Genomic DNA, 23,235 nt, shown 5'->3' with positions numbered 1-23,235 from the left:
TGGATGGTGAGCAAGAACCCAGAGTGTGGGAGGGAGACAGATACAGCCTTGACGGTACTGCAGACCTAAAGTCCTGTTGTGCCTGAGGTCAGCCTCGTTCTTTCCCAAACTGGGTTGTTTATTGGCCTAATGAATTTTCTTTTATTAGATTGTCTTCTTTTAATTGACTTCTAAATCTTAGCATCCTCAAAGTTCAGACTCAAACCATTTTCTTGTCTTTATCCATTCTCTGTCCTGGTGATCTCATCTTGTCCCGCAGCTTTAAATACCATTTATTCTGTGTGGGTCATAAATTTAAAGCTCTGGCCCTGACTTCTACACCATATATCTGGCTGCCTGTTCAGTCATGCCTCCTAGTTGTCTAGTAGGCATTTTGATCAGGCATTTGCAACATAACACCCACCCCTTAAACTAGGTGTCTTGAGACAATAAAAACCAATAGAATGAATATGCACGCATATCTGGGTTTATTAGATTGGAGGCTAGATAGATCAACAATGGCCATCTGCATGCTTTACAGCCATAGAGCTACCGGTAGCTCATTGGTCCAAGAGACCAGTGATGTGGATTCAGCCTTAAACTGAAGGCTGGAAGCTCCCTGAAGAGTGACTGATGTATCTGCTGGGAGACTGAAGAAGCCAGAGTCTGGTGTCCACAGATGAGGACACGGATGAGCACCAGGATGAGATGAGCAGCAGTGACACATTTCCTCAGGCAGAGCAGGTCATGGATGCATTGGTTTGATTCTCTCCTCTTTCTGCTTCCTTTAGGGTTCCAGTCTACTGGACAGTGCTACCAAATTTAGGGAGATCTTGTCCCATCAGTCACTGTCCTTCATTTTGATCATCTCTGGGTACACAGACATATCCAGAAGTATACTTTCCTAATTTCGTATTTTACAGCCCCATCAAGCAAACAATTGAAATTAACCATCACACCTCTCTCTAACCTGGCTGCCCTGCATGCATGCTGTCTGTCCCATCTTTACATAAGCAAATAGGACCACTAAGTTCTTTTCCTTTCTTTTCTTTTCTTCCTTCCTTCTTTCCTTTCTTTCCTTCTTTCTTTTTCTTTCTTTCTTTTTTTTAAAGACAGGATCTCACTATGTAGCAGTGGTTGGCCTAGAATTTACAGAGAGCAACCTGTTCTGCCTCCTGAGTGCTAGGAATAAAGGCACATGCCATCATATCTGACATATTTACCAGAAACTAAAGACCCCTGGAACCTCCAAATGTTGCATCCTGGATATCACATCTATCCCTCAAGTCCTGTTGCTTCCACCCCATAATAGGTCTTTTCTCTCCATCTTCACTTTCTCCATCTGGTCAACCACAACAGCCTCATAACTACTTCCCTGCTAATATCGCTAACCTCCTGAAGTATATTCCTCATCTTTGCATGACATGTTTTTAGAATCTGAGTGAGAGAGTGTCACTCTTATGCTTAATTTCTCACAATTGCTTCCCCAATAATTAATCAAATCCAGACTTTCTCATCATGGTCCATAAGACTTCATGATCTGGCTCCTGTCCACCTTGCCAGCTCGTCTCCCTTAATTAAGTCTTCTTTCCTCAAACCTGTCAGGCTTGTTCTCTGCCTCAGGCCTCTACATTTGCTCATATGCCCAGAGAGCTTGCATGACTGCTTCCCTTTCATCATCTGAAGGCCTCAGAACAGCCTGCTCTGTCCTACAGATCCAAGTTATCTCTGATGCCTTAGCAACATTCTGTACAGTGTGTTGTTTAATTTCTTATCACAATCTGGTATTTTCTTTTTATCATCTCTTATTTTTCTGTCTTTCTGTATAAGAATGTAGCGCCCTAAACTAGGCACTAAGCCTTCTCAGTACCATAACTTCAGTGCATACACACACACACACACACACACACACACACACCACAGACACACAAATATACGCAGACACACATAGACACACACCACAGAAACAGATAGACACAGACAAACATACAACCACAAACACACACACTGATACATTCACAAATACACATCAATACACAAAGATAGAAATGCATACCATAGACACACACAGATACATACACCCAGAGAGATAAACACACAGACATACACATATACACACTGACATACACATGATACATACACATGCACAAACACAGATACAAACTGACACACAGAGACACACACACACAGTGACACATAGACATTCACGTGCATACACTGAGAGTTTCTGACAGAAATATTCAATAAGTGTTTGCTAACTGAATAAAAGCTCTTTAGTTGGGTTCCTCTCACTTGCCAATAAAAGAGATCCCAAGAGATTATTCCTCATAATTCTATGTAAAGATCGATGATAATTTTGATACTTGGGTAAGTGATTACATTACAGAGCCTGCATCAAATGCCACAACAAAATGCCAGGGACAGCTGACACTGTGTTTCTTATGAGGTGCTGAGTAGTTGCTGAAGCTCAGACAATGGAGTTTGTAATTAGTTAAATTGAATCTTCATTGGAAGTCTGTGAGGTGCATGTATTGGAAACTGAGGCACAGAGAAAGTGTATACCTCATCCAAGAGTGCACAGCAAGTAAAATCTGTGGCCATGGACTTGAACTTGAGAGTTCTGATCTGTACGCCAGTAGTAACTCATGAGATCAGATTACTTCTATACAAGAAACATGATCTTTAAAAGTACAAAAGGTAACGATTTAACAAAGTCACCTTTATATTATGCATGAGGTTTTAAAAAAGACATTTTAATAGATAGAAACTTCATTACTATAAACAACATTATAAAATATGGCAAAGAAAGCCATTTATGGGGAGACCTAAGGAAATTGTGTGAGCAAATGGTTTGACTAATGAGAGACTGTCACGATTCTGAAGTTCATTATGGACTCATATTTTAATGTGGTACAGCTTTACCGGAGTTAAAATATCGACCCAGCATTTCATTTGCAGTATTGAAACTTGATGAAAGTTTTGAGTGAGAAAGATTGCATCCTGGGCTTATGAGGGTTAATTTTTTTAGGTTGCTTGATGTCTTGTTCCAGAAGACAAACATCAATCCATGCAAAGAGACCATGTAACGCTCTCTGTACTGCAAAGAGAGAAGCATGGCTCCTCTACGTAGGACCAGTCCACAAACACTGGGGAGCGCGTGGAATCTAAGCATCCTGGAGGCACAGAGAAGCAATCTGGTGGCTTCCATTTGTGGAAGAATGAGAAAGTGAGTCAGGGTGGGAGGTGGAACAAAGCAAGGAAGGGAGGGAGATGGGTACTGTCAACTGTTTGCAATGAGATAGACTCTGGGCCAGTACCCAAGGTCCTCTGTCCTCTCAGCAGGTTTAGATGCTCCCTCCAGCCATGGATCCTGCTGCTCTAACTCTGAGACTCTGTGCTCACATGAAAGTCCCTTAATATTGTTTGCTTGGACACAGCCTCTGGTACCTTGGGTCTGGAAGAATGGTTGGAAGTAGTCACAATCACATTGGCTAACTTCCTTCCCACCCAGTGAGCACCATTATGGGACATGGCTTCATCAAGACTCCATATGTTTGTCTTCTCCTTGGCTCCACCATCTCTCAGAGTATCCATCAATTTATATTTGTCATGTGTCACCATCACCTTGTTCATCTATAAGCCTGTCTCCTCGAGAACATGCTATCCTCTGATGTGTTTGATGAAACCTTTATTTTTTTTCTTTAACTCTTCTCCAAATTATAACTCAGCCAGTATTTTTGCCAACTGTATCTTTTCCCAGCACTCTTTACTGATGCAGCCAGGTTTTCCCCCCTCCATGCCTTCTCTTCTTCTCCATCACTAGGACAGATGTTCCCGTCTTATTAATTATCACAAATAGCCAAATAAAACCTAAATACAGAATGACTTATTTTATCTTCCTCATCAGTGGGAAGTAAAACACGACTATCTATTCCTTCCTGTTACTAAGAAAACCCTCGAAAAGAAAAATAGAAATAAAAAAACACTGAAATTACCCATTTATTTAATTACAAGGTACTTGCTTTCATAAGCCACATTTTTACTGCTGAGAAGATTTCGATTTGGCAACAAAAGGCAAAAGCTATTTCTACTGAGAGCGGCAAGGAGTCTGCGTTAGCAGCACACCAGTGTGCAGAAGCCATGCCGGGCATCTTTCATGGCTATCCACCTTGGAGGGAGGGGCAGCCAGGAGGTGGGAACACACATGGAAGGTACAGATATACAGAGATGAATAAAGGAAAAGCAGGAAGATCAAGGGATGGAACAAAATGTTACAAAGGGACAGAGTAACACAAAGAAACATGCAGAGGTAGAGACAGGCTGGAGGGCCAAGTACGAGATGTAGGGAGTAAACTATGGAAAGCTGTGAGGGACTGAAAAAGCAAGAACCCTAAGTCTACAGAAGAGGTGAAGGTTGCATGACAAGATTATTAAAAGTTAGTCAGAGTTCCCTGGATGATGGTTGGTATTCAGCCATTGTCCCCTGACAGTAGTGGTTTTATAACCCTGACTTGAGGGTTTTATAAGTCACCACCAGTCACAAAAGCTCTTGGAGGACAAAGTCTTGCTGTAGATTTGTAATTAGATTGTATCTTGTTAACTAGGATTGTATATCAAACAGCATTCTCTCTTAGAATAAAAGCAAGAGGGGTGGCACATATAGGAACAAGATTTAAAGAGGAAAAATCTTGACCCAATTTCTGTCTGATGCCAATTATACAGCTTTGATCGTGCCTCAGTTTAACCATGGTTTCTGTGTCAGTGGATGAAACATTGATTTTTCTAGTTACTTAAGAGTGTATCTAGCCAGGAAGCACTCACTGTAAGTGACCTGTCCAGTTCTGACATGTCAGAACTTACAATGAGATGTGGTTGTTTGGCTATGAAAGCTTTGAATCAGTACTATCCATAATAAAGTTCAAGGGACTAGCTGGTCACATTTCTGGAAGGAAATCTCTTCTCCACTTCATGCTCATTGGAAAGCCCATCATGTGCATGCAGCTCTTCCTGGAAAACAGGTCCTAGCTCATACGGGATATGAACAGATGCGTGACAGATAGTGTCTCCCAGCACATGTCTGCTTAGGCAGGTGTGACAATAGGGAGTGCCAGCAGAGAAAGCGGTAGCCAGGCTGGTGAGCCCTGTGCACCTTGAATACAGATGGGGGTGATGAAATAATGCCTGCTGGGAGCTAACTGGTGACATCAGTACTCAACAGGAGGTATCTTATGAACTGTTCCTCCAGAATCTTCTTGAGAAGCCTGAGACAGCTTTTCTTTCCTGAGGACCCAGAAGGAGTAAGGATTGAAGCATGCCACCAGCTGAAGGGGGCAGAGAGAGACCCATCCCAGCTTCCACTAAACTCTTACTTCACCTTCTCAGTTTCATGCCAGTTTATCCCATGAGCCATGGCAGAAGGCGCAGAAGAAGGGACAATAAGTTTTGTTCATTTCCATTGACACTAATATAGTGCCTACTATAAGCCAGGCACTTGGGGATCCAGTGATTAATAGGACATTCTCCAGCTCTCTTGGAGCTCGCAGCCTAGTGAGTGGGCAGGAGATCAGTCAAATCAAGAGTTATGCTAATACACTGTGAGTCATACAGCAGTGAATGCCAGTCTCCTACATAAAACCTTTCTGTGACCTGCTGCTGCTACTTCCTGCCTAAAGGTCTTCGTGTAACATAGAGCCTGTTAACATATTCTATTCACCTCCCCAACTTCCTATCACACCCTCTGCTTAGTCTACACCAGTTCATTCTCAGTTCCTCAAATTAATTATATTCCCATCCCTCCATCTTCTCTCTAGACCGTTCTGTTGGCTTGGATCGCTCTTCATCTTTCTCCGCCTCTTACCTGGCTGATGCTTGAGAGACCTTCCCCCTGGTAAGTCTTATCTAACAAGGTTTGTCTGGATTAAGTCATCTCTACTAAGTCCTCTAATAAGTCCCATAACTCTTTGTTCACCTGAGCACTTGGGCTACCAATCAGGATGGATTCATCACCTGTCTGTTTCACGTGATGGACTGATTGCTCCCCAAGCACAGAAATATGGGTTCAGCACTTCCTAAGTGAGCAGAAGACAGCCTGGCACGAATTAGGGTTCTTAGAGGCTACCCGCTGTACACATAAGCCAACGGAAGTTACATACAAATGAGTAGTTGACTATGGCTTTGGTTTACTCTTGCTCTGTAAATAAGCCAATAGAAGGTATCTGTAAGTGGGCAGTTCATTGTGTCTTTGGTTTAATGTTGTCAGATATCAGACACAGAAAGGAATCATAAGAGACGTTTGCTTTACTCTCAGAGGAAAAGGTTAACCACTTCTTCACAGCAGTAGCTTCTGAATTTTCCCAAGACTATCACTTTAGATCTCTCCCCAATACTTGTTTTCTGATTCTTAGCTGCAAGGCGTTAGCTTATATGCATAAAATTTTACCCCTCCTTTGAGAATTTAAAATTAATACTTCGTTCTGGAAGGTAAAAGTCTCCCAGGACTGAATTAATGAAGACCAACAAAAATGAGTGTGTGAACATAGCTTTGGGGTTTTCAAAAAGCCTTTCATGTTATTTTTAATTGACAATATCTGTACTTATTCATGGGTCATGGTATTATAATTCAACACGTATACAGAAGATGTAATGATCAGATCGAGGTAATCAACATTTCCATATCTTCAAATATTATCATTTGTATTTGTTAGGAACCTTCAGACTCACCTCCGCTGTTTTTTTGAAATGTGTAATTAACTGCTGTAGACTATGGCTACTCTTAAGATACATTACAACTACTTTGCCTGTGGTTTTCTACAAGAAATCAAGGCCCAGAAAGCCTGCTGATCTTTTCAAGGTCACAAAAACAAAAAAGGAAGAGCCAAGAATCAAAGATAATGGATCTTTTGAATCCAAATCCTATGTTCTATGTTTTGCATCATCATGTTTCCCTGTGGGTAGTGGATACCAGGCAGAACACAAAGCTATAAGAAAACCATCTGAAAACTGGAGCCTTCCAAATCATTCCATGGAAGCAACTTCTTCTTCTGCCTGCCAGAAAGCTGTGACAGGCAAAAAACAGGGCAATACACCCTCTTGAAAAGCCATTGTAGGGTCAGTCTGGGCTTGTTACTCAGCTCACTGAGTGGATTCTGAAATTCTTACTCACTTTCATATCCAAAATGGACTCAAAGACATGCAAAGGTACACGGCAGCAAGAGATAAAACATCTAACTCAAAAAGACTGGCTTTGCTAAAGATTACATTGACTGCCAACTGGCAGGATGGAGTCCCTAAAGGGTTTTACAAGGCATCATAGGCCTGCAAAAGCTCAGACAGACAGACAGACAGACAGAGTTGCAAAGGTGGGAAGACATGGATGTAAAGAATTAACCCAAAGTAGGAAGCCAGCTGTCTTCTGAATCTAGGAGACATTCAGGGTTCGAAGCCAGTAAGTTAGGAGATACTAACAATTACATACAAAAAGCAAATTAAATCATATGGAAATGATTACTCCTGGGCTTGCATTCTTTGAGAAAACATAAACTCCCTGAAAAGGATCCTCTTTGAGTAGAGCTTTAGACAGGTGGTTGGGGAACCAGCTGAGGACTTGGGAAAATGAATCCAGTGGGAGAGTAGCCGTCTCCACTGACAACCGAAACCCACTTTTAAAGTTTCTAGAACCTCTTCCCTATATTCACTGCAAAGCCTTGCCTCAGCTGCCACCTTCCTCCTCCTCCTCCTCCTCCTCCTCCTCCTCCTCCTCCTCCTCCTCCTCCTCCTCCTCCTCCTCCTCCTCCTCCTCTTCCTCTTCCCATTTGCAAGCATGTAAGGCTTCCTGTTCATTCTTTCAACTGCTAGGATGGGTAACACACTGGAGCTCACTATTTCCACCTGCCACTGAGCCCTCCGCTAATCAAAAATTGCCATTGATTACAGACTTACCAAATTAAAGCTTCATGGCACTTAAATGAGCAATTATTATCAGCTACAGAATTCTGGAAATTGTTGTGAGGTACTATCTTGCCAAGTAGTACGCCACCAGCTTCCCACTGTACTTTCCCTCCCTCACTTCTCTGAGTCAGGAAGATGGTTGGTTCTTGTGTGCTCATATTCACTTCCTGGATTGCCAGGGTTCATAGCTGAATGAACCCTGGCAATGAACTGAGCTGAATGAACTCTTAATAGTCAATCTGTACATCCCCTACCTCAAGGAAGATATCAGTTAAGTCAGAGGGCTTGGGGGGGGGGAGAATAAATGATAGAGCTTCCCTAATTGAAGGCTTGTCCATAAGTGAGAATTCTGGGTAAAGCTGTAGGGACATTTGGAGACCAGCCCCATCCCTGCAGTGGGGAGATCCAGAGGGAGCTGACTTCAGCCCTTAGCCAGCCTCTTTCTGTAGTTCCTGAAGCCAGACACCTGTGTTTCATTTAGTTCCTACTTTCAAGCCTTTATCTCCAGCTTCCACTCCATTGGTTTCTCTTGCTTTTTTTGAACAATGTGGTAGGTGCCTATCTATACAGTGTGTATCTGGGATGCTTGTGAAAGGGCCCAAGATTATCTAGAAGAGAAGATCACCTAATTCAGCTTGGGTAGACCAAGAAAGTGTCCCCAGAGACTTCTGAAGGATGTTCTTACTAGGAAAAGTCCTGGGGGCTAGGGACTCCACATAGAAGCTGCACTGAATGCAGGGGGCAAGAAACCACAGTGTAACAGAACAGCTTTATGGACATGGAAGGAATGGTTAGAAATGAGGATGTGGGGCTCTCCTCCAGACAATGGAGCAAACAGGAGGGAGGCTGAACAGAAAGAGCCCGCTTATTTGTGCGGCTGTGTCTGGCAGGTGTGTGTAAGGAGCCCGGGAAGCAGCTGAGAGAGGAGGCAGGCAGGTGTCTGAGAGCGAGCATGAGCCAGGCAGGGAAGGAAGAGGCTCACTGTAGAGTCTCAGCGCTCACCGGGTAAAGTGGGATTTGGGCAAAGTAAAGAAAGGGGCTAGGATTGAGATCAACAAAAACAGAAAAAGCCACCTGGGAGGAACTTGGAATGGTGACAGAAATGTGCATAGGTGCCCTGCAGAGAAACAGGCCTGCAAACGGGAGAGATGTGAAAGGCCAGACTGGAGGAAATGTCCTTAAGATAACGTAGGTCTCTCTCACTGATTCCAGGGTCACAGGCAGGAATCCTTCAACTCGATATCCAAGATCTCCCTGCCTCCACCCCCATCCCCATCCTTCACTTCTCCTCCTCATGGGCCAGGTCCTTGTGCAGAGACAATCTACGCTTTGCTTCCTGCACACACCTGTGGTTTATCCCTGCCGTTTGCCATCCAGATCCCTCTGTTCTGCAGTTCCCAGGGCTTCCCGCTGCCAAAGCCCAGGTTAAGCTACGAGCCTTCCCAAAGCCTTCCCCGATGGCTCCTGACAACTTCACTCCTTTTAACTGGATTTTCTATCATATCTACAGTCAGTTCCATACAATAAACAGTGTGCTGAATGTATTACCCTGCAGATTATCATCTGAGAAAGATGAATAGTTTTTCCCTTGTGGGCAAGGACCTTGTCTTGTTAGTTGTTTGATTAGCTAATGAAGTTTACCGTGAAAGAGAAGAAAAAACTATAGGAATTCATGAAGCACAACGTAATTTGAACTTAGGGCTGGAGAGATGGCTCAGTGGTTAAGAGCACTGACTGCTCTTCCAAAGGTCCTGAGTTCAAATCCTAGCAACCACATGGTAGCTCACAACCATCTGTAATGAAATCTGACTCCCTCTTCTGGAGTGTCTGAAGACAGCTACAGTGTACTTACATATAGTAAATGTAATTTGAACTTACAATTTTGAGGCCATGGCAAGGGTATTATAATGGAAGGCACACTGTAGTAATCAGGGATTGTCAAAAACAGGCAAGTGAGGGAAGGTTGAAGTTGGAGAGATGTTTTGCAAATTTTGAGAGAAAGTTTGGAGGTGGAATTCAAGCTTGTACTGGGTTACTAAAGTGGAAACCAGCACAGAGGGTAAAAATGGGGAGAGGGCTCCCAGCTCAGCCTTATGAGCTTCTTTCTAAAAGCAAGGACCCCAAAGGTCAGCAGGATGCACCACAGCTCATGATTCCCTAGTTATAGCTGACATCCACGTAGAAGCATGAATGCCTGTCTAAAAAGTATAGTGTGGAGTCTGGGTGAAGCAAGTGGTCTTTGTTTCCTAAACTATAAAGGGAAGGCAGTAGTGGGTACCTTACAGAACTGGGCATCAGGAGCCCAGTTCTAGTGAGATGACACATGTGAGGTGCTGAGCAGGTGGAATTGATGGTAAGTGTCTTATTTTGCAAACAATGGTATAACTGGATTTGCATACTGAGTGGGAGAGGCCTCAAATTCAGTAATCTTGACAGCTCTCCCAAACCCAACTGTCTACGAGAATAAGATAAGTACTTCCCAGTGAACTTGGATTTATAAAGATGGACTACCATTTGGAGAAGGCTGATACTTCTCCTATGAAGAGCACTGACTCTCTTAGACCCATTGCGGGAGTAAGAAAACTATAACTGGGATGTCTCTGGATCAAGGAGTACTAGTTTGTTGCCTAAAAATTATTAAAAGATTTATACAGGGAAGAAATCAGAAAATATAGATACCAAGCCAAAACCACAAAGACGGGAGTAGAGAAGGGGCAGAATCTAAGCTGGTAAGGCACATTTATAGAGCCTCTTAGAAGAGTCTCTTTAAAGACATGGGCAGTGTGTGTGTGTGTGTGTGTGTGTGTGTGTGTGTGTGTGTGTGAGAGAGAGAGAGAGAGAGAGAGAGAGAGAGAGAGAGAGAGAGAGAGACTTTCAAAAGGCTGTTGCAATCCAATGCTCTTCCTGCAGGTGGAGCTGCTGAGCAGAGAGTGCACCTTCTTTCCTTCCGAGTTCCCTTGGAGCATGGCTTCCTCCTCCCTCCTTTCACCCTGCTCTTCACACTGAGCTCACCTCAGCTTCCACACAACCTCATCCATTCTCATTCATACTAGCTTTGATAAATGGGATGACCACTCCTCAATATCCAGCCTTGAACCTTTCGGTCCCATTCCAGCACTTCTTCTTGAAGGAACACAGCCTGTCACTCTGTCTAGATAACTAACTACCAGGCAGACTGTGGTGGGTTGTAGAAGGCTGGCTGGAGAGGTACAGTGCCCGTTCAGAAGGTAGAAGTAAGCTGCAGAGGAGGGTACCGCATCTCTGAGTTTTATGGGCATTCCTTGGTCCTTGGGTGGCCCCAGTGGCTCCAGGCAGCAACCTGTGAGGTGTCTCTTTTCAGCTGGAAAAGTAGGTTGGGCATTCACAATCCACTGACCCTGGACCTTTCTCTCACCACAGCTTCAAAGAGCAAAATATTTGGAAGACTACATAAGAATAGATGGGAACCTGTCTTCACTCAGTGAAATAGGAACCCTGTTAATAGCCCAAGGTTTAATTCACGGCTTCTTTCACCCTTCTTAAAATTGAAATCATTCTGTTGTCAGTGCTGGGAAGGGTTAGCTGTGTTTGACTGAAGCGGTAATTTGACAAGATGTGTCTTCACTGTCAATCAAAGTGTAGAAGAGAGCTCTTAGCATATTCAAGGTTTGTTCTCTCTGCCACCTCCATCTCCTCCTTATGAAACTCTGCCTTCCCTTTGGAGATACGCCTCCTTAAAGATCAGAAAGAAAAAAAAACATTCAGTGCTAGGGGTCAGGAGGGCATGTGCTAAAGTCTGCAATGAGTTGGTTCTCTCTATTCACTGGGGCCTCTTCCAAGACAGAGGGGGGACAAACACCAAGATTTAGGGCTCTTTTGGCAAGAGGTTCCTGATTATCCTTATAAATTAACCCCAATAAGTTAATCCCTCCTAGAAGATGATGAATCAAAAAGGCTTTGGGAACTGCCTGGCATGGGGTTTGGTGGGTGAGGGGCCAGTAAGCCCATAGTTGTCCCAGTGGTTGCAGAGCAGAATATCACTGGAGAAGACTCCCCCATGCACTATGTTTCTGATGCTGAATGGGGCCACCAGAGACTCTAGATTTGAAAGGATGAGAATTACAGCCTAAAAATCCCCAGTGCCTAACTCTCGAATGACCCCAAGAAGTCAGAAGTTTAAAATGCTATCTCGCTCCAAAGAAGCTCTAACTTCAGCCTTCTAAGGAGCCCCAAACACCTCAAATTCCAGAGCCCGTTCTTTGTTAGAAACTAGGTGAAAGGTTGCATTCCAGAGCCTACCCTTCTTTAGAAGCTAGGCAAAAGGGCCTTGAGTATGTGATCCTGGTCCCATAACGTAACGAGAAATGAGCTAATTAGCTGCTTATCTTGCTTCTGTAAACTTCTTACACCATCACCCCCACCCAGGAGCTCATGCAGCTATAGACCTCCAAGAAAATAGGAAACTGATTGGTCCACAGAGCACAGGCTCAGATTATTTAAACTGATTGGCCTAGAAACTATAGAGTGGTTCAAATTGATTGGCTCACACTGCGTGGAGCTCTCGATGCTAAGGAATGATTGGTCTGTTACGCACGGGCTTTGTTATAAACCCATAAAAGCTGTCCTGATTCTGCACTCGGGGTTTCACAGTCCTCTACCCCTGCGTGGTATATGACTGTGAACCCCAGAGCCTCTGGAATAAAAATCCTCTTGCTGTTGCATCAAGACCATTTCTCGAGAGTGATTTGGGTATCGCCTTCTGAGGCGTAAGATGCTGAGACGCCCTTGTTTTTCGGGTCTTACAGATTCACTTCAACATACTCCAGGAAACTAAAGCTACCATCTGGGTTTTATATTGCTAATTGTGGTGGCTTGAATACACTTGGCCCATGACAAGTGGCACTGTTAGGAGGTGTGGCTTGGTTGGAGTAGGTGTGGCCTAGTTAGAGGAAGTGTGTCACTGAGAGTAGGCTTTAAGGTCCTATGCTTAAACTCTGCCCAGGGCAGAAGAGAGAGCCCCTTCCTGGTGCTTTGGGATCAAGACGTAGAACTCTGTCCCCTCCAGCACTCTGTCTACCTACATGCTTCTATGCATCCAGCCATGATGATAATAGTCTGGACCTCTGAAATTGTAAGAACCCAATGAAATGTTGTCCTTTATAAGAGTTGCCTTGGTCATGGTTTCTCTTCACAGCAGTGAAACCCTAACATTAATAAGACTAAGACATTAATAGTAATTAAGAGGATTGGTATTAGGGCTAGAGAAATGGTTCCATGGCTAATAGTATGTGCTTGTCTTAAAGGGGACCTGGGTTCAGTTCTCCACACTCACACAGTGACTCACAACCACCGGCATCTGCCCTCACATATGCATATTCCACATAGACACATACACACAACTGCAAATAAATCATTAGTGTCTAGAGAGATAGCTCAGTGGTTAAGAGCACTGGCTGCTCTTCCAGAGGTCCTGAGTTCAATTCCCAGCAACCACATGGTGGCTTACAACCATCTGTAATGGGACTGGTACCCTCTTCTGGTGTGTCTGAAGACAGCTACAGTGTACTCAATATACATAAAATAAATAAATAAATATTTTTTAAAAAATAAAATAAGAAAATCTTTAAAGAAAACGGAATGAAGTTTAGACTAAGAGACATGGAGAATTTCAGCTTCTCAACTTGGAGAAAGGATATGTAAAAGGAGCATTGATACCCTTGATAGTAGCTGTTAATGAGCATACCAGGCATCTTCCTGTGGCGAGGGAGTGACTGTGTGCAGTAGAATGGCATCAGAGAATGCTGCCAAAAGCAAAACAGGAAATGGAAAAGAGATTGGCCAGGACTTGGCTATTGTAATCCCTCTTGAATCACACCTTCCCTCCTCTTTGGCCCAGCCCTTTCAGATCCTCTGTTCCTGAGTCAAGCTTAGGGCTTAAGTTTCACAGTGAGGGCTACGAGCCTATGCCCAGCAGAATGTGAGGAAGTTTTTGAGTTGCTGCTGGAATTCTTTGCACAGTTATCTCTGATTACTTTCTTCACCTTGCTCCAGGTGTCAGTCTGCACAGACAGAGACAATGAGAAGGCGTGGCCCTTGCACTTGAGAACTCAGAGTGCTGAATGGGAACAGACCAGTAAGTCAGTAACAAGGTTGCAGAATGAAGAGATAAAGCATAGAAAAAGGAGGGGCATACATGACCAGAAGAATCCTTCATCAGCTAACCAGTACTCTTCATTCATCCCATTACAACACACCAAACAACACAAGACACTGCCACACCACCACACTAAAACCCCACACCATCACACCACTATACTACCACACTAACACACCATAACACCATACCAGCATACCAACACACTAACACCACCATACTAATATCCCACACCAACCACACCAACACCCCACACCACCACACTAACACACTAACACACCACCCATCTTAATATTTTGTTTTGTTTCTCTCATCTGTATTCTGTTCTTCTGCATCAGAAGTAAATGAAGATTCAGCTGAAGGAGATGATGCTTATAAAGCCCCCAGCACACAGTGAATGCTCAGTGGGTGCTACGTTTCTCTGACCCTTTTCCTGATGAGGGCAATATCTGTCACAAATTGAGCTGAACCACATGGAAGGACCATTTTGTAGAACATTACAAAATTGCCATTTTTGTAATTCTAAAGCAGCTGATCATTGATGATTTCTTATGGTTTATGCCAATATTACATCTATTTGCTCTCTATATTTTGGTTGATAAAACTATATCTGTTGGAGTATAGCATGTTGTATTGATGGATGTCTAGACTTTGTGGAATGGCTAACTCAAGCTAATTAACATATGTATGATGCCACTTACTTTTTAATAAAATTTAAAACCTAAAGAATTAGCAATCTTTAAGTTCATGACTTATTGTCCTGAACACAGAAGTCACAAAGATGTACAACAGGATGGTTTGAATTCTCCCTCCTGTTGAGTTAATATTTTGTTCATCGATCGACAGATTAATTGATTCAGCTTAGAAGGAAGCATTGTTTACTGGCAATGACTGAGGGGAAGTGTGAGGCTTTGCTCTGCATATCCAGTATGTTTAGAACGTCAGTTGCTTGTTAAGCACAAACCACAGAACATGGGGGATAGAAAACAGAAGGCTCCTATTGGCAGGAGCTGACAAGCCTAGGAAAGGTAGACAAGAGAATTTCTGATTCATTGTCATAAATAGTGGAGCAAGTGGCCACATACTATGCAAGGATACACCACGAAGGAGCAATGAGTGTGATTCAAAGAAAGCAAGGCCGTGTTAGACACAGGAATGGCCTCGGGAATGAGCCAGAAGGTGGCAGAGACACTGTTCACGAAGCCAAGCCTCCTGGACAAAAGGAACAACAGTAGTAGGAAAGCTTTGTGAGCTGCATAGAGTGTCTTTCAGCTTTGAGCCACATCTTCAAAACCAAAGGGAACTTGTGGGTCAAGCACGGTGGTAATGTCACCTATCACTGGGGATGTATTCTGAGAATTACACCATTGGGGTTTCTTCACTGTGAGAAGAGTACAGCGTGTGCTTCCTCAACCCGAGCTGTCATCATGGCTACTACATGATATATACTCTGACAAGAACACCATTGTGTATGTAGTCTCCCACTGACCAAAATATCACCATGTGGACCATGACTATATTCTCCTACAGGATTTCAACAGAAGTCGGGGCTTCCGGTTAAGGCATGCTCATGATCCCGCCTACAAGGAAGGTGAGCAGAAGCTTTCCTGTTGGGGTGGGGGTAGGGTGGGGAAGGGTCTTCTCTCCAGAGCTTTCTGCACAGGTCCCAGGCTCTGGAGTAGTGTCTGCAGCTGTGTCCAGCATACTCTTAGGTTTGGCTTGTGGTAGTGGCCCTGCCTTTCCGTGGTCAATGTTTTTCAAGCTTCTGTAGGACTGGTTCTTCCCTCTCCTCTCCCATCAAGTACAAGCAGTGAGCTCTACTCTGACAGAAAGAGGCTGTTCTTTGTCCTTCTTGTGGCAACACTGCAAAGGCCCAAGTGGTGGCGGCTGTTGTATTGATGTTATTGATGCTTCTATGGGCAGGGGAGGCAGGGGGTTGATGTTGCTGTGTCAGACACGTGTGCTGGCTAAAGCGCTCAATATTGTTCTCAGCTTCTGTCCTCTCCTCGTCTCATTCCCCACCTCCAAGGCCCTGCCTGTTATGTGAGAGCCTGGCTTCTCACTTAGAATATCTTGTGGTCAAGACACACTTCCTGAGCAGAGATTACAGAGCCTCTGGGAAGCGCCAGGAAAGCCACTGATGGTGAGGCAGCAGAGGGTAGGAAAGAATGGGAAGGGGACCAAGATGAAAGGTGCCAGGCAACAGAAGCACAGTGAATAATAATAATGCGGGAGTTAGAGGCTGAGCGGGGGAGATCTTCGCTGGGAGTAGGGCCACTTTGTTGGCTTCTTCTATGTGACTCTTGGAACTTTCTATTTTACTCTGTTTTAAAAATGCTGTCAGTGGCTTGCTATATAGCTCTAACTAATCTCAGACTCATAAACCCTCTGCCTCAGCCTCCTAAGTGTTTAGACTATAGTCATGTGTCACCATGCCTGGCCAATTCTTGAAATCATATGAAGCACAGGATTAAAATAGACAGATAAGAGATGATGAAAGAAGGTAGATAATATATAAGTAGATGATAGAGAGATAAATTATAGACAACAGGTAGATAAATGGATAATAAAATAGACAATAAGGGATAGATGGTAGAAAGATAGATGATAGATAATACTAGATAGATTATACATATACGATAATTATACATATGTAATAACATGGTAGCTGTATTTTTCTAAACTTACTGTCAGAGGACTCTTATAAAAACCCCAGGCAATTCATTGTGCCCAGCCCCTCCTCTCCCTTCCTTCCCACCCCAGATTAATATTTCAACAGGGTGCCTGTACTCTCAGTGAATATACCGGGATCAGTTGTTTGCTCAAATCCGTCTTAGTCGGTAATATTTTAAAGTTGATTGGATCTTAAAACCGCAAGAGGTCCCGGGTGTCATGACTTTGCCGGCATTATCAGCTGAGCTATTTTCTTACCAAGCAATCTCCTACCAAAGCAAGTGTGAGGCTCCCCATCCCGAATCAAGCAGAAAGGAGCTGCTTCTCAAGCCCACTGGGGAGGTTCACTTAAGAATCAAAGATGGTGAAGAATGAGGATGCCTCTCCCAGCTTGCCCGCATGACCTTAGGAATGTGCTAGTGTCCTTGTGAACATCGCGGGAGGGAGGGTCCCAGTCTTCTCTCTCCTCCTCTCCTCTGCCTTTTCCTTTTCTTTCCCCCCTCATTTCTAATATGCCCATTGACAGTGTCATCTCTCAACTTGATAAACTTGTCAGAGAGTATTCTTGGAAAGCATGACACAGAGTTTGGAATGATTGCTGAGTGTGCAGGGAGAAGGGACTGGGGAGCTGTGGGAGGCACCAAGACATTAGCCTGGGGGCAGGCAGATGTTCTGGGGTATTTGTGACTCAGGGGCAGCATGCATCACCTCCACAGTGCAGTTTTAGTAGGCCAAGAATGTTGAAGAAGAAGAGGGCAATAGTGTGATGGGTGTTAAGGGAAGGGAGGGCAATGTGCGGGGCTGTAGGTATGCATGAGCATTCCGTAGCCTGGTGCATGACATGGTGAGCTCCCCGGACAGCAGGCCACAGGAAGCTGGGCAGGCAGAGTGAAGGGGCTCTTGGAATAATAGGGCATGCTAGGAAGTGGGCTTTGGGCATTTCTTCCTGAATTCTTTTCTGATTTTAATTAGTTGCTTTTCTGAAATACAGAATGGTGGGAATTTAAGCATTCTCCTTTGAGCTGGGGATGGTAATGCATACCTGTAATCCCAGCCCTTGGGAGGTAGAAAGGGGAAGATCAGGAATTCAAAGTCATCCTTGGCTATATAGTGAATATGAGGCCAGCCTGGACTCTGTAAGATTCTGTATCATAATAAAAGTAGATTTGGGATATGTCTCAGTTGGAAGTCCTTGCCATGCAAATATAAGGATGTGATTTCAATTCCCAGGACTCAAATTTTAAAAAGTTGGGCACCTCGGTGAGGCCCTGTAATCCCAGCCATGGGGAGGTGGCCGTAAGAGGATTCCTGTGCTTGCCAGCTGTCTAACCTTGCTGGATAGATGAGTTCCAGATTCATCCAGAGCCCTTCTCTCAAAAACTGAGATAGAGAGTGATTGAAGAAGACATCTGATCCTGCTCTCTGCTTTCTCCACACAAGTCCATGCACATGTGCACACCGCTGCACCACTGGGCACAAATACATAAGTAGATGAATTTGAAAGCAGCGATCAAAAAAGTCTCCTTCAAACACATGTCACTTTAGCACACTGGGTAAGTGACTTAGCAATCTGGGTCACCATGTTCCATGTCACCCCGGACATTTTATCAATATTCAAATTAATAGAGACATGGTTCTTTATGATTCCTTGCTAGTCTACCGCTATTGATAACACGAATGTTGCATCAGTGAGTGAAACCCAGACCCTGACTTGATCTTCTGGGGTGCTGGGGAAATCCACCATAAGTGAAGGGCTGGGCTGAGGGTATAGGAGATTCTGTATTGAAATTGCACTCTCTGACTCCAGCTCTTCTCCACAGCTTCCCCATCCCATGTCTGGAGTGCAGTGCTGATGACCTTCTCCAATGTTTTAGCTTCTAGACAGAAACCCAAACTGCTGCCAGGGAGATCTGTGTCGGGAAATAAGTAGAAAACACTGGGAAACGGCAAAGCACAGTACAGACTGTACCAGACCAGACCTTGTAGACCTTGTAGAGGGGGACAACACACCCCCTGGCTAAGGATTCTCCAGCTCACGGATCTCCCCTCTCCCACACTTCCAGCCTGCCCCACCTTCAGTTTTCTGTGTGGAGGGAAGGGCTTTGGCAGTCTGCCAGCAGAACAGGTGTCCTCCCCTTCCCCCACCCATCTGATAGTATAATAATCTTCTGCCCCAGTGTCTCTGAGCGATTAGGGCACATCTCACGTTCTCTCCTCTCATCAAGAGGAGGCCAAGAAATCCACCTCACCTGGGAAGTGCAATAATTGCTTAATGGTGTCCTGCCTCGAGTGTGATATTTATATTATAAGATGGGGATTTAAGTCTAAAAATAAAGGGAGTTGTCAGAGCTGAGGATTATTGATAACGAGTATAAATGACAGTACTGACAGCTAACATGAAGAGATCTGATTGTGTCCGGGCTTCCAAGCTAGAAGGGAGGTAAAAATTAAGAATGAGGTCACTGACCTTCCCCATTCAAGGAGGGAGGAAGGCATTCTCCCAGCTTGTGATTCACCCTTGTGGCCTTCACATAAAGACAGCTGCATGTTGGAAGTATCCTGTAACTACAGATGCTCCAGGCACAGAGGGATGAAACTACTAATAGAATTAACATCTTACAAAGCCACTGCCAGGTCAATGCAATCAAAGAATAGGGGAAATAAAAGTAACTTGTGAGCCAGGTGTAGTGGTGCATACCTTTGATCTTGGTACTCGGGAGACAGAGGCAGGAGGAACGCTGTAAGTTCAAGCCACCCTGGTCTACATAGTAAGTTCCAGGACAGCTAGAGTTACATAGTGAGACTCTGTCTTAAAAAAAAGTTACGGGTTATTTTCCAAAGAATACCCTTGCCCAATCAAAACAATAAAGGCTGGGTCATCATCATCCTAGAAAACAGTTGTTCAAATCTAGAAGGTTGGAAAAGGCTAGTCATTTCCTCATTCTGTATCAACCCTCCTCAGGATCTCTGGGCCTCAGTTTCCTCATCCTCAAAAAGAGGAGGTTGGACAAGAAGACTTCTGAGATGACCTCCAGTTGTGATGGTCTGAGGCCCAATTCCACCGAGGTGCAATTCCACTGGTCTTTGTTAAGGCAGAAGCAGCATCTGGCTCTTGGAGTGCCCAGGTCACCATTTTGAGTAGCCTTTGTCCAAAAGAAAGGCCTGATTAACCGATCACAGGACAACAGGGGTTTACTGTCACCACTTTCTTCTTTAGCCACCCCCAGCCCCACACTTCTCTCCTTAGGGAGTTAAATAAAACTGGTCAGTTTTGCTTTCTTTTTTTCTTTTCTGCTTTTTATCTCCACCTCCAGCAGAGATTTGGGGTTTTTTCATTTACTCTCACTGCAGGTTTCAATCTTCCCCACTCCCAAAACAATATCCTCTATCCCGTTGCACAAAGTAAAGAAAAGCTACAAATTGGCTCCGCCTCCTTAGGCTTTTGGGAAACAGTTTTGCTGTGCCGGTCTGTACAAATCTAAATTTGGGGTCTGTTTGGTGATGTCTCTATACCTCAGAGGAATCTTCTAGCTTTTCTCCATTTCAAAGCATTTGGGTCCACACAAAAATGCTCTGGAAGAGAGAGCTCCCTCCCACCTTTAGCAAAAATTCAGGTCTGTCACTGGGAAAGAAGAGGCTTTTCTGTGGAAATCATCCTCGTGCTGGTTATAAAAGCCACTCACATCTCAGTATGAACTCTGCTAACGTGCTCCCTTGTCTTTGTGAGTGAGAAGCAAAATCCACACAAAGGTATAAAGAGTCGCTCCATATAAAGATTGCTCTCCGGATTCCATTGGGCCGAGGCTTTCTGATGACTGCATCTTTGCTGCAGACAGCTGTGCAATTGAGACCACAGCAGGACTCCAGATGTGCTGGGGCTTGCCAGGCAACACACTTAGAAGTTTGGCCAAATCAGCCCCAGATAATCACCAGAGAAGCAGCAGCAGGGGGAAAAAATTACAGGGCTGGTCCAGAGGCTTTGTGTGATTCAGGAGCTGGATCTAGGCTCAGGACAGAGAGGGAACAAGTTGGAATGTAAGGTCTTCTTCGAATTTAGCGTGTGAGCTCCTTTCCTTGGCTGAGAAGAGCTGAGAGTGACGTGACCTAGAGATGGGACATCACATAATGGCCAATTGTCTGTGCCCATGAACCCAGTGGGAATCTCGGCCTTGCCTCCAACTAGCTGTGTGACCTTGAAGATACTTTGTAAGGCTTCTGCTCTCAGACTCCCAAGAGCATGCTTGCCAGGCACCGTCATAGCGGCTGCCTCTTTTACCAGGAGGAATTAAAGGAGCAGCTAAGACACTAACTAGATCAAGATGGAACAGCTGGGAGGTGGTAGAGATGATTACAAACCCCAATTCATGGCTCCTTCCACTACAATCGGTGTATCTCATTAGAACGGCCACTTGGTTGAGCAGCTCTTGAGCAGAACCTAGAATCTGAATATTAATCAAATGTCCCAGGTGATATGGGACATGGTGACTCATACCTGTAATCCCACACTTAAGAGGCTTACTGAGAGTGTGAGGAAAGCCTGGGCTACAGAGTAAGACCCTGCCTCAAACATACATACATACATACATACATATATAACATACATACATACATACATACATGCATACATACATGCATGCACACATACATGCATACATATATACATATACAAAGAAGCAAATAAATAAAATTTTCAAACCTCAGGTAGGTGTTAAGATGGAAAGTCATATTTGAGAAAAGATGTCTCCTGCCTTGCAGACCGTCAGGTGAACTCACCCAGAGACAGCTTCTCACTTCTCATGTATTTTCTCTATGTATACAGAATGAAAAACATGAACCATATATTTTAGGACATGATAGGAACCTTGAAGAGAGCCACCCAAATAGAACCTAGTGATTTTTTAAAAATCTCTGTGTCTGTGTCTGTGTGTGATGTGTATGTATGTGTGTATGCTGCATGTGTATGGCGTATATGCATGTTTATGGTGCATATGTGTGTGCATATGGTGTGCATGTGCGTGTGATTTATGTGTGCCTATGTTCCTTCCTGTAAGTATGCCTGTCTTGGTGCACATGTGCAAGCCTGGGACAGCCTTGTGAGTCATCTCTGGCCTTCCCCCCTGTTGGGTACAGGCTTCCTTGGCCTTTGGCCACTACATACACTAGGGTGTCTGATTGGAGAGCATCTAGGCATTCTCCTATCTCTGCCTCTCATCCCTGGATAGGAGCACAAGATTACAGGTACACACTTTCCATGTTCTGAGGATCCAAACTTGGGCGCTCTCTTGTGTAGCCAGTGCTTTACCTCCTGAACAACCTTGCCAGTTCCTGGTGGTACTCTTTGAACAAACAAAGAAGGCGGAGTCTCCCTCCACACACTGTCTCTAATAGAGATGGCTGAGAAGACCCATAACGGTCCGGTCTTCTCCAGGGCACATCTTAGTGAGATGAGTCTGCTCAGGGTGGCGCCGTTCTTCCTTGGCCATTGCCAATCGGGGAGTTTTTGGAGGGTAGTGTACTATAGGCATTCAGAGAGAAATGCAGAAAAAGAATCCCTCGGGTGGGAGCAGAAAAGATGCAGATGATTTAAAATGTGTTTGGTAGCTCTTGAACATGATCGCCCAGAAAACTTTGTTTTAACTCTGGTTTTTATGGTCACTTTGGGTAACCACAAAGAACAGTGTGACTGCAGTTACGCTGGGAGAGAGAAGTGTGTCCTAAAGCATTTAGGTACAGAGGCAGGTGGCTTCAGATCGACTGCAGGTTACGAAATGGAAAAGCCCATTGTCGTTTTGGACTTTGCAGGGAGCCAAGAGTAAATAATACTTCTCATATAGCTTTAGCCTAGTGCTATCTTAATTGCAATCTCTGGTGAGATTTGGAGTTATGCGTTTTTAACAAGCAAACCATAAAATAAGGTTTAATCTCCCCAGAGCCCTGGAGTTAATTTATCTGTCCACAGGCTAAGATCTTTTTAAAGGTTAAGAATGCTTGGGTTTTCTTTCTAGGTCTCTGGATTGGCTAGAACTCCTGCAGGTGTCTCCTATGGCTGGCGGCTGGAATCTGGCTTTCATCAGTGCTAAAGACCCAACCTCAGAAAGCCCTGCAAAAAGAATCAGGTGTTGGAGCCTAGCAGTCATGAACCCCTTTTCGTTCAGATGGTGAGGAATAGGCATTAGGAGGACTGTGGCAGCTGATGTGTCCAATTTAGCCCCAGAAGGAAAAGGGCTGTCTTTCCTCTCCAATTTGGAGGTACAGGGGTTTAGGAAAGATGAGCTAACCTCTTTGAGTTTCACCATCTGTAAAATGAGGATGGAAGTACCTTGGGCTAGTGAGGTGGCTCAGTGAATAAAGGGCACTTGGCGCTAAGCCTGAAGACCTGAGTTCCATCCCTAAGAACTGACTCATTGCAAATTGTCCTCTGACCTCCAGCTGTGCACCACCGTGCTGCTGATGTGCACCCAAGCACTCACATCCCACGCGAAATAAGTAAATGAACAAATGCG

Source organism: Apodemus sylvaticus, chromosome 7 (genome assembly GCF_947179515.1).
Source record: "Apodemus sylvaticus chromosome 7, mApoSyl1.1, whole genome shotgun sequence".
NCBI lineage: Eukaryota > Metazoa > Chordata > Mammalia > Rodentia > Muridae > Apodemus > Apodemus sylvaticus.
This window is presented reverse-complemented; position numbering follows the sequence as displayed.